Raw genomic sequence first — 12,850 nt, 5'->3', positions numbered from 1 at the left:
ATGGAATCTCAGTACTGTGTAGAGTACACTCTATTCCATGGGATCTCAGTACTGTGCAGAGTACACTCTCTTCAGTGGTAGCTCAGTACTGTTCAGAGTACACTCTATTCCATGGGATCACAGTACTGTGCAGAGTACACTTTATTCCATGGGAGCTCAGTACTGTGCAGAGTACACTCTATTCCATGGGATCTCAGTACTGTGCAGAGTACACTCTATTCCATGGGATCTCAGTACTGTGCAGAGTACACTCTCTTCCCTGGGATCTCAGTACTGTGCAGAGTACACTCTCTTCCATGGAATCTCAGTACTGTGCAGAGTACACTCTCTTCCACGGTAGCTCAGTACTGTGCAGAGTACACTCTATTCCAAGGGAGCTCAGTACTGTGCAGAGTACACTCTCTTCCAAGGGAGCTCAGTACTGTGCAGAGTACACTCTCTTCCACGGAATCTCAGTACTGTGCAGAGTACACTCTCTTCCATGGGATCTCAGTACTGTGCAGAGTACACTCTATTCCATGGGAGCTCAGTACTGTGCAGAGTACACTCTATTCCATGGGATCTCAGTACTGTGCAGAGTATACTCTATTCCATGTGAGCTCAGTACTGTGCAGAGTACACTCTCTTCCATGGGATCACAGTACTGTGCAGAGTACACTCTCTTCCATGGTAGCTCAGTACTGTGCAGAGTACACTCTCTTCCATGGGATCTCGGTACTGTGCAGAGTACACTCTATTCCATGGGAGCTCAGTACTGTGCAGAGTACACTCTCTTCCATGGGATCTCAGTACTGTGCAGAGTACACTCTATTCCATGGGATCTCAGTACTGTGCAGGGTACACTCTATTCCATGGGATCTCAGTACTGTGCAGAGTACACTCTCTCCCCTGGGATCTCAGTACTGTGCAGAGTACACTCTCTTCCATGGGATCACAGTACTGTGCAGAGTACACTCTCTTCCAAGGGAGCTCAGTACTGTGCAGAGTACACTCTCTTCCACGGAATCTCAGTACTGTGCAGAGTACACTCTCTTCCATGGGATCTCAGTACTGTGCAGAGTACACTCTATTCCATGGGAGCTCAGTACTGTGCAGAGTACACTCTATTCCATGGGATCTCAGTACTGTGCAGAGTATACTCTATTCCATGTGAGCTCAGTACTGTGCAGAGTACACTCTCTTCCATGGGATCACAGTACTGTGCAGAGTACACTCTCTTCCATGGGATCTGAGTACTGTGCAGAGTACACTCTCTTCCCTGGGATCTCAGTACTGTGCAGAGTACACTCTCTTCGATGGGATCTCAGTACTGTGCAGAGTACACTCTCTTCCATGGTAGCTCAGTACTGTGCAGAGTACACTCTCTTCCATGGGATCTCGGTACTGTGCAGAGTACACTCTATTCCATGGGATCTCAGTACTGTGCAGAGTACACTCTCTTCAGTGGGAGCTCAGTACTGTTCACAGTACACTATCTTCCATGGGAGCTCAGTACTGTGCAAAGTACACTCTCTTCCATGGGATCTCAGTACTGTGCAGAGTACACTATATTCCATGGGATCTCAGTACTGTGCAGAGTACACTCTATTCCATGGGATCTCAGTACTGTGCAGAGTACACTCTCTTCCATGGGATCTCAGTACTGTGCAGTGTACACTCTCTTCAGTGGTAGCTCAGTACTGTGCAGAGTATACTCTATTCCCTGGGATCTCAGTACTGTGCAGAGTACACTCTATTCCACGGGAGCTCAGTGCTGTGCAGAGTACACTCTCTTCCATGGGATCTCAGTACTGTGCAGAGTACACTCTATTCCATGGGATCTCAGTACTGTGCAGAGTACACTCTATTCCATGGGAGCTCAGTACTGTGCAGAGTACACTCTCTTCCATGGGATCTCTGTACTGTGCATAGTACACTCTATTCCATGGGATCTCAGTACTGTGCAGAGTACACTCTCTTCCCTGGGATCTCAGTACTGTGCAGAGTACACTCTCTTCCATGGGATCTCAGTACTGTGCAGAGTACAATCTCTTCCATGGTAGCTCAGTAATGTGCAGAGTGCACTCTCTTCCACGGGATCTCCGTACTGTGCAGAGTACACTCTATTCCATGGGATCTCAGTACTGTGCAGAGTACACTCTCTTCAGTGGTAGCTCAGTACTGTGCAGAGTACACTCTCTTCCATGGAATCTCAGTACTGTGAAGAGTACACTCTATTCCATGGGAGCTCAGTACTGTGCAGAGTACACTCTCTTCCATGGGATCTCAGTACTGTGCAGAGTACACTCTATTCCATGGGATCTCAGTACTGTGCAGAGTACACTCTTTTCCATGGGAGCTCAGTACTCTGCAGAGTACACCCTATTCCATGTGAGCTCAGTACTGTGCAGAGTACACTCTCTTCCATGGAATCTCAGTACTGTGCAGAGTACACTCTATTCCATGGGATCTCAGTACTGTGCAGAGTACACTCTATTCCATGGGAGCTCAGTACTCTGCAGAGTACACTATCTTCCATGGGATCTCAGTACTGTGCAGAGTACACTCTCTTCGATGGGATCTCAGTACTGTGCAGAGTACACTCTCTTCCATGGTAGCTCAGTACTGTGCAGAGTACACTCTCTTCCATGGGATCTCGGTACTGTGCAGAGTACACTCTATTCCATGGGATCTCAGTACTGTGCAGAGTACACTCTCTTCAGTGTAAGCTCAGTACTGTTCAGAGTACACTATCTTCCATGGGATCTCAGTACTGTGCAGAGTACACTATTCCATGGGAGCTCAGTACTGTGCAAAGTACACTCTCTTCCATGGGATCTCAGTACTGTGCAGAGTACACTATATTCCATGGGATCTCAGTACTGTGCAGAGTACACTCTATTCCATGGGATCTCAGTACTGTGCAGAGTACACTCTCTTCCATGGGATCTCAGTACTGTGCAGTGTACACTCTCTTCAGTGGTAGCTCAGTACTGTGCAGAGTACACTCTATTCCATGGGATCTCAGTACTGTGCAGAGTACACTCTATGCCATGGGGTCTCAGTACTGTGCAGAGTACACTCTCTTCAGTGGTAGCTCAGTACTGTGCAAAGTACACTCTCTTCCATGGGATCTCAGTACTGTGCAGAGTACACTCTATTCCATGGGAGCTCAGTACTGTGCAGAGTACACTCTATTCCATGGGATCTCAGTACTGTGCAGAGAACACTCTATTCCATTGGAGCTCAGTACTGTGCAGAGTACACTCTCTTCCATGGAATCTCAGTACTGTGTAGAGTACACTCTATTCCATGGGATCTCAGTACTGTGCAGAGTACACTCTCTTCAGTGGTAGCTCAGTACTGTTCAGAGTACACTCTATTCCATGGGATCACAGTACTGTGCAGAGTACACTTTATTCCATGGGAGCTCAGTACTGTGCAGAGTACACTCTATTCCATGGGATCTCAGTACTGTGCAGAGTACACTCTATTCCATGGGATCTCAGTACTGTGCAGAGTACACTCTCTTCCCTGGGATCTCAGTACTGTGCAGAGTACACTCTCTTCCATGGAATCTCAGTACTGTGCAGAGTACACTCTCTTCCACGGTAGCTCAGTACTGTGCAGAGTACACTCTATTCCAAGGGAGCTCAGTACTGTGCAGAGTACACTCTCTTCCAAGGGAGCTCAGTACTGTGCAGAGTACACTCTCTTCCACGGAATCTCAGTACTGTGCAGAGTACACTCTCTTCCATGGGATCTCAGTACTGTGCAGAGTACACTCTATTCCATGGGAGCTCAGTACTGTGCAGAGTACACTCTATTCCATGGGATCTCAGTACTGTGCAGAGTATACTCTATTCCATGTGAGCTCAGTACTGTGCAGAGTACACTCTCTTCCATGGGATCACAGTACTGTGCAGAGTACACTCTCTTCCATGGTAGCTCAGTACTGTGCAGAGTACACTCTCTTCCATGGGATCTCGGTACTGTGCAGAGTACACTCTATTCCATGGGAGCTCAGTACTGTGCAGAGTACACTCTCTTCCATGGGATCTCAGTACTGTGCAGAGTACACTCTATTCCATGGGATCTCAGTACTGTGCAGGGTACACTCTATTCCATGGGATCTCAGTACTGTGCAGAGTACACTCTCTCCCCTGGGATCTCAGTACTGTGCAGAGTACACTCTCTTCCATGGGATCACAGTACTGTGCAGAGTACACTCTCTTCCAAGGGAGCTCAGTACTGTGCAGAGTACACTCTCTTCCACGGAATCTCAGTACTGTGCAGAGTACACTCTCTTCCATGGGATCTCAGTACTGTGCAGAGTACACTCTATTCCATGGGAGCTCAGTACTGTGCAGAGTACACTCTATTCCATGGGATCTCAGTACTGTGCAGAGTATACTCTATTCCATGTGAGCTCAGTACTGTGCAGAGTACACTCTCTTCCATGGGATCACAGTACTGTGCAGAGTACACTCTCTTCCATGGGATCTGAGTACTGTGCAGAGTACACTCTCTTCCCTGGGATCTCAGTACTGTGCAGAGTACACTCTCTTCGATGGGATCTCAGTACTGTGCAGAGTACACTCTCTTCCATGGTAGCTCAGTACTGTGCAGAGTACACTCTCTTCCATGGGATCTCGGTACTGTGCAGAGTACACTCTATTCCATGGGATCTCAGTACTGTGCAGAGTACACTCTCTTCAGTGGGAGCTCAGTACTGTTCACAGTACACTATCTTCCATGGGAGCTCAGTACTGTGCAAAGTACACTCTCTTCCATGGGATCTCAGTACTGTGCAGAGTACACTATATTCCATGGGATCTCAGTACTGTGCAGAGTACACTCTATTCCATGGGATCTCAGTACTGTGCAGAGTACACTCTCTTCCATGGGATCTCAGTACTGTGCAGTGTACACTCTCTTCAGTGGTAGCTCAGTACTGTGCAGAGTATACTCTATTCCCTGGGATCTCAGTACTGTGCAGAGTACACTCTATTCCACGGGAGCTCAGTGCTGTGCAGAGTACACTCTCTTCCATGGGATCTCAGTACTGTGCAGAGTACACTCTATTCCATGGGATCTCAGTACTGTGCAGAGTACACTCTATTCCATGGGAGCTCAGTACTGTGCAGAGTACACTCTCTTCCATGGGATCTCTGTACTGTGCATAGTACACTCTATTCCATGGGATCTCAGTACTGTGCAGAGTACACTCTCTTCCCTGGGATCTCAGTACTGTGCAGAGTACACTCTCTTCCATGGGATCTCAGTACTGTGCAGAGTACAATCTCTTCCATGGTAGCTCAGTAATGTGCAGAGTGCACTCTCTTCCACGGGATCTCCGTACTGTGCAGAGTACACTCTATTCCATGGGATCTCAGTACTGTGCAGAGTACACTCTCTTCAGTGGTAGCTCAGTACTGTGCAGAGTACACTCTCTTCCATGGGATCTCAGTACTGTGAAGAGTACACTCTATTCCATGGGAGCTCAGTACTGTGCAGAGTACACTCTCTTCCATGGGATCTCAGTACTGTGCAGAGTACACTCTATTCCATGGGATCTCAGTACTGTGCAGAGTACACTCTTTTCCATGGGAGCTCAGTACTCTGCAGAGTACACCCTATTCCATGTGAGCTCAGTACTGTGCAGAGTACACTCTCTTCCATGGAATCTCAGTACTGTGCAGAGTACACTCTATTCCATGGGATCTCAGTACTGTGCAGAGTACACTCTATTCCATGGGAGCTCAGTACTCTGCAGAGTACACTCTATTCCATGGGATCTCAGTACTGTGCAGAGTACACTCTATTCCATGGGAGCTCAGTACTGTGCACAGTACACTCTAGTCCATGGGATCTCAGTACTGTGCAGAGTACACTCTATTCCATGGGAGCTCAGTACTGTGCAGAGTACACTCTCTTCAGTGGTAGCTCAGTACTGTGCAAAGTACACTCTGCTAAGTACTGTGCAGAATAAACTCTATTCCATGGGATCTCAGTACTGTGCAGAGTACACTCTATTCCATGGGATCTCAGTACTGTGCAGAGTACACTCGATTCCATGGGAGCTCAGTACTGTGCACAGTACACTCTATTCCATGGGATATCAGTACTGTGCAGAGTACACTCTATTCCATGGGATCTCAGTACTGTGCAGAGTACACTCTCTTCAGTGGTAGCTCAGTACTGTGCAGAGTACACTCTATTCCCTGGGATCTCAGTACTGTGCAGAGTACACTCTATTCCATGGGCGCTCAGTACTGTGCAGAGTACACTCTCTTCCATGGGATCTCAGTACTGTGCAGAGTACACTCTATTCAATGGGAGCTCAGTACTGTGCCGAGTACACTCTCTTCCATGGGATCTCAGTACTGTGCAGAGTACACTCTATTCCATGGGAGCTCAGTACTGTGCAGAGTACACTCTCTTCAGTGGTAGCTCAGTACTGTGCAGAGTATACTCTATTCCATGGGATCTCAGTACTGTGCAGAGTACACTCTATTCCATGGGATCTCAGTACTGTGCAGAGTACACTCTATTCCATAGGATCTCAGTACTGTGCAGAGTACACTCTATTCCATGGGATCTCAGTACTGTGCAGAGTACACTCTCTTCCATGGGATCTCAGTACTGTGCAAAGTACACTGTCTTCCATGGGATCTCAGTACTGTGCAGAGTACACTCTATTCCATGGGATCTCAGTACTGTGCAGAGTACACTCTATGCCATGGGGTCTCAGTACTGTGCAGAGTACACTCTCTTCAGTGGGAGCTCAGTACTGTGCAAAGTACACTCTCTTCCATGGGATCTCAGTACTGTGCAGAGTACACTATATTCCATGGGATCTCAGTACTGTGCAGAGTACACTCTCTTCCATGGGATCTCAGTACTGTGCAGTGTACACTCTCTTCAGTGGTAGCTCAGTACTGTGCAGAGTACACTCTATTCCATGGGATCTCAGTACTGTGCAGAGTACACTCTATGCCATGGGGTCTCAGTACTGTGCAGAGTACACTCTCTTCAGTGGTAGCTCAGTACTGTGCAAAGTACACTCTCTTCAGTGGTAGCTCAGTACTGTGCAAAGTACACTCTGCTAAGTACTGTGCAGAATAAACTCTATTCCATGGGATCTCAGTACTGTGCAGAGTACACTCTATTCCATGGGATCTCAGTACTGTGCAGAGTACACTCGATTCCATGGGAGCTCAGTACTGTGCACAGTACACTCTATTCCATGGGATATCAGTACTGTGCAGAGTACACTCTATTCCATGGGATCTCAGTACTGTGCAGAGTACACTCTCTTCAGTGGTAGCTCAGTACTGTGCAGAGTACACTCTATTCCCTGGGATCTCAGTACTGTGCAGAGTACACTCTATTCCATGGGCGCTCAGTACTGTGCAGAGTACACTCTCTTCCATGGGATCTCAGTACTGTGCAGAGTACACTCTATTCAATGGGAGCTCAGTACTGTGCCGAGTACACTCTCTTCCATGGGATCTCAGTACTGTGCAGAGTACACTCTATTCCATGGGAGCTCAGTACTGTGCAGAGTACACTCTCTTCAGTGGTAGCTCAGTACTGTGCAGAGTATACTCTATTCCATGGGATCTCAGTACTGTGCAGAGTACACTCTATTCCATGGGATCTCAGTACTGTGCAGAGTACACTCTATTCCATAGGATCTCAGTACTGTGCAGAGTACACTCTATTCCATGGGATCTCAGTACTGTGCAGAGTACACTCTCTTCCATGGGATCTCAGTACTGTGCAAAGTACACTGTCTTCCATGGGATCTCAGTACTGTGCAGAGTACACTCTATTCCATGGGATCTCAGTACTGTGCAGAGTACACTCTATTCCATGGGATCTCAGTACTGTGCAGAGTACACTCTATTCAATGGGAGCTCAGTACTGTGCAGAGTACGCTCTCTTCTATGGGATCTCAGTACTGTGCAGAGTACACTCTATTCCATGGGATCTCAGTACTGTGCAGAGTACACTCTCTTCAGTGGTAGCTCAGTACTGTGCAAAGTACACTCTCTTCCATGGGATCTCAGTACTGTGCAAAGTACACTCTATTCCATGGGAGCTCAGTACTGTGCAGAGTACACTCTCTTCCATGGGATCTCAGTACTGTGCAGAGTACACTCTATTCCATGGGAGCTCAGTACTCTGCAGAGTACACTCTATTCCATGGGAGCTCAGTACTCTGCAGAGTACACTCTATTCCATGGGAGCTCAGTACTCTGCAGAGTACACTCTATTCCATGGGAGCTCAGTACTGTGCAGAGTACACTCTCTTTCATGGAATCTCAGTACTGTGTAGAGTACACTCTATTCCATGGGATCTCAGTACTGTGCAGAATACACTCTCTTCAGTGGTAGCTCAGTACTGTGCAGAGTACACTCTATTCCATGGGATCTCAGTACTGTGCAGAGTACACTCTATTCCATGGGAGCTCTGTACTGTGCAGAGTACACTCTCTTCCATGGGATCTCAGTACTGTGCAGAGTACACTCTATTCCATGGGATCTGAGTACTGTGCAGAGTACACTCTCTTCCCTGGGATCTCAGTACTGTGCAGAGTACACTCTCTTCGATGGGATCTCAGTACTGTGCAGAGTACACTCTCTTCCATGGTAGCTCAGTACTGTGCAGAGTACACTCTCTTCCATGGGATCTCGGTACTGTGCAGAGTACACTCTATTCCGTGGGATCTCAGTACTGTGCAGAGTACACTCTCTTCAGTGGGAGCTCAGTACTGTTCAGAGTACACTATCTTCCATGGGATCTCAGTACTGTGCAGAGTACACTATTCCATGGGAGCTCAGTACTGTGCAAAGTACACTCTCTTCCATGGGATCTCAGTACTGTGCAGAGAACACTCTATTCCATTGGAGCTCAGTACTGTGCAGAGTACACTCTCTTCCATGGAATCTCAGTACTGTGTAGAGTACACTCTATTCCATGGGATCTCAGTACTGTGCAGAGTACACTCTCTTCAGTGGTAGCTCAGTACTGTTCAGAGTACACTCTATTCCATGGGATCACAGTACTGTGCAGAGTACACTTTATTCCATGGGAGCTCAGTACTGTGCAGAGTACACTCTATTCCATGGGATCTCAGTACTGTGCAGAGTACACTCTATTCCATGGGATCTCAGTACTGTGCAGAGTACACTCTCTTCCCTGGGATCTCAGTACTGTGCAGAGTACACTCTCTTCCATGGAATCTCAGTACTGTGCAGAGTACACTCTCTTCCACGGTAGCTCAGTACTGTGCAGAGTACACTCTATTCCAAGGGAGCTCAGTACTGTGCAGAGTACACTCTCTTCCAAGGGAGCTCAGTACTGTGCAGAGTACACTCTCTTCCACGGAATCTCAGTACTGTGCAGAGTACACTCTCTTCCATGGGATCTCAGTACTGTGCAGAGTACACTCTATTCCATGGGAGCTCAGTACTGTGCAGAGTACACTCTATTCCATGGGATCTCAGTACTGTGCAGAGTATACTCTATTCCATGTGAGCTCAGTACTGTGCAGAGTACACTCTCTTCCATGGGATCACAGTACTGTGCAGAGTACACTCTCTTCCATGGTAGCTCAGTACTGTGCAGAGTACACTCTCTTCCATGGGATCTCGGTACTGTGCAGAGTACACTCTATTCCATGGGAGCTCAGTACTGTGCAGAGTACACTCTCTTCCATGGGATCTCAGTACTGTGCAGAGTACACTCTATTCCATGGGATCTCAGTACTGTGCAGGGTACACTCTATTCCATGGGATCTCAGTACTGTGCAGAGTACACTCTCTCCCCTGGGATCTCAGTACTGTGCAGAGTACACTCTCTTCCATGGGATCACAGTACTGTGCAGAGTACACTCTCTTCCATGGTAGCTCAGTACTGTGCAGAGTAAACTCTCTTCCATGGGATCTCGGTACTGTGCAGAGTACACTCTATTCCATGGGATCTCAGTACTGTGCAGAGTACACTCTCTTCAGTGGTAGCTCAGTACTGTGCAGAGTACACTCTCTTCCATGGGATCTCAGTACTGTGCAGAGTACACTCTATTCCATGAGAGCTCAGTACTGTGCAAAGTACACTCTCTTCCATGGGATCTCAGTACTGTGCAGAGTACACTATACTCCATGGGATCTCAGTACTGTGCACAGTACACTCTATTCCATGGGATCTCAGTACTGTGCAGAGTACACTCTATTCCATGGGAGCTCAGTACTGTGCAGAGTACACTCTCTTCCATGGGATCTCAGTACTGTGCAGAGTACACTCTATTCCATGGGATCTCAGTACTGTGCAGGGTACACTCTATTCCATGGGATCTCAGTACTGTGCAGAGTACACTCTCTCCCCTGGGATCTCAGTACTGTGCAGAGTACACTCTCTTCCATGGGATCACAGTACTGTGCAGAGTGCACTCTCTTCCATGGTAGCTCAGTACTGTGCAGAGTACACTCTCTTCCATGGGATCTCGGTACTGTGCAGAGTACACTCTATTCCATGGGATCTCAGTACTGTGCAGAGTACACTCTCTTCAGTGGTAGCTCAGTACTGTGCAGAGTACACTCTCTTCCATGGGATCTCAGTACTGTGCAGAGTACACTCTATTCCATGAGAGCTCAGTACTGTGCAAAGTACACTCTCTTCCATGGGATCTCAGTACTGTGCAGAGTACACTATACTCCATGGGATCTCAGTACTGTGCACAGTACACTCTATTCCATGGGATCTCAGTACTGTGCAGATTACACTCTATTCCATGGGATCTCAGTACTGTGCAGAGTACACTCGATTCCATGGGAGCTCAGTACTGTGCACAGTACACTCTATTCCATGGGATATCAGTACTGTGCAGAGTACACTCTATTCCATGGGATCTCAGTACTGTGCAGAGTACACTCTCTTCAGTGGTAGCTCAGTACTGTGCAGAGTACACTCTCTTCCATGGGATCTCAGTACTGTGCAGAGTACACTCTATTCCATGAGAGCTCAGTACTGTGCAAAGTACAATCTCTTCCATGGGATCTCAGTACTGTGCAGAGTACACTATACTCCATGGGATCTCAGTACTGTGCACAGTACACTCTATTCCATGGGATCTCAGTACTGTGCAGATTACACTCTATTCCATGGGATCTCAGTACTGTGCAGAGTACACTCGATTCCATGGGAGCTCAGTACTGTGCACAGTACACTCTATTCCATGGGATATCAGTACTGTGCAGAGTACACTCTATTCCATGGGATCTCAGTACTGTGCAGAGTACACTCTATTCAATGGGAGCTCAGTACTGTGCAGAGTACACTCTCTTCCATGGGATCTCAGTACTGTGCAGAGTACACTCTATTCCATGGGATCTCAATGCTGTGCAGAGTACACTCTATTCCACAGGATCTCAGTACTGTGCAGAGTACACTCTCTTCCATGGGAGCTCAGTACTGTGCAAAGTACACTGTCTTCCATGGGATCTCAGTACTGTGCAGAGTACACTCTATTCCATGGGATCTCAGTACTGTGCAGAGTACACTCTCTTCCATGGGATCTCAGTACTGTGCAGAGTACACTCTATTCCATGGGATCTCAATGCTGTGCAGAGTACACTCTATTCCACAGGATCTCAGTACTGTGCAGAGTACACTCTCTTCCATGGGAGCTCAGTACTGTGCAAAGTACACTGTCTTCCATGGGATCTCAGCACTGTGCAGAGTACACTCTATTCCATGGGATCTCAGTACTGTGCAGAGTACACTCTATTCCATGGGCGCTCAGTACTGTGCAGAGTACACTCTCTTCCATGGGATCTCAGTACTGTGCAGAGTACACTCTATTCCATGGGATCTCAGTACTGTGCAGAGTGCACTCTCTTCCATGGTAGCTCAGTACTGTGCAGAGTACACTCTCTTCCATGGGATCTCGGTACTGTGCAGAGTACACTATACTCCATGGGATCTCAGTACTGTGCACAGTACACTCTAGTCCATGGGATCTCAGTACTGTGCAGAGTACACTCTATTCCATGGGAGCTCAGTACTGTGCAGGGTACACTCTATTCCATGGGATCTCAGTACTGTGCAGAGTACACTCTCTCCCCTGGGATCTCAGTACTGTGCAGAGTACACTCTCTTCCATGGGATCACAGTACTGTGCAGAGTGCACTCTCTTCCATGGTAGCTCAGTACTGTGCAGAGTACACTCTCTTCCATGGGATCTCGGTACTGTGCAGAGTACACTATACTCCATGGGATCTCAGTACTGTGCACAGTACACTCTATTCCATGGGATCTCAGTACTGTGCAGAGTACACTCTATTCCATGGGAGCTCAGTACTGTGCAGAGTACACTCTCTTCCATGGGATCTCAGTACTGTGCAGAGTACACTCTATTCCATGGGATCTCAGTACTGTACAGGGTACACTCTATTCCATGGGATCTCAGTACTGTGCAGAGTACACTCTCTCCCCTGGGATCTCAGTACTGTGCAGAGTACACTCTCTTCCATGGGATCACAGTACTGTGCAGAGTACACTCTATTCCATGGGATCTCAATGCTGTGCAGAGTACACTCTATTCCATGGGATCTCAGTACTGTGCAGAGTACACTCTCTTCCCTGGGATCTCAGTACTGTGCAGAGTACACTCTCTTCCATGGAATCTCAGTACTGTGCAGAGTACACTCTCTTCCACGGTAGCTCAGTACTGTGCAGAGTACACTCTATTCCAAGGGAGCTCAGTACTGTGCAGAGTACACTCTCTTCCAAGGGAGCTCAGTACTGTGCAGAGTACACTCTCTTCCACGGAATCTCAGTACTGTGCAGAGTACACTCTCTTCC

Source organism: Ambystoma mexicanum, chromosome 4q (genome assembly GCF_040938575.1).
Source record: "Ambystoma mexicanum isolate Mex_15411 chromosome 4q, UKY_AmexF1_1, whole genome shotgun sequence".
NCBI classification, from domain to species: domain Eukaryota; kingdom Metazoa; phylum Chordata; class Amphibia; order Caudata; family Ambystomatidae; genus Ambystoma; species Ambystoma mexicanum.
This window is presented reverse-complemented; position numbering follows the sequence as displayed.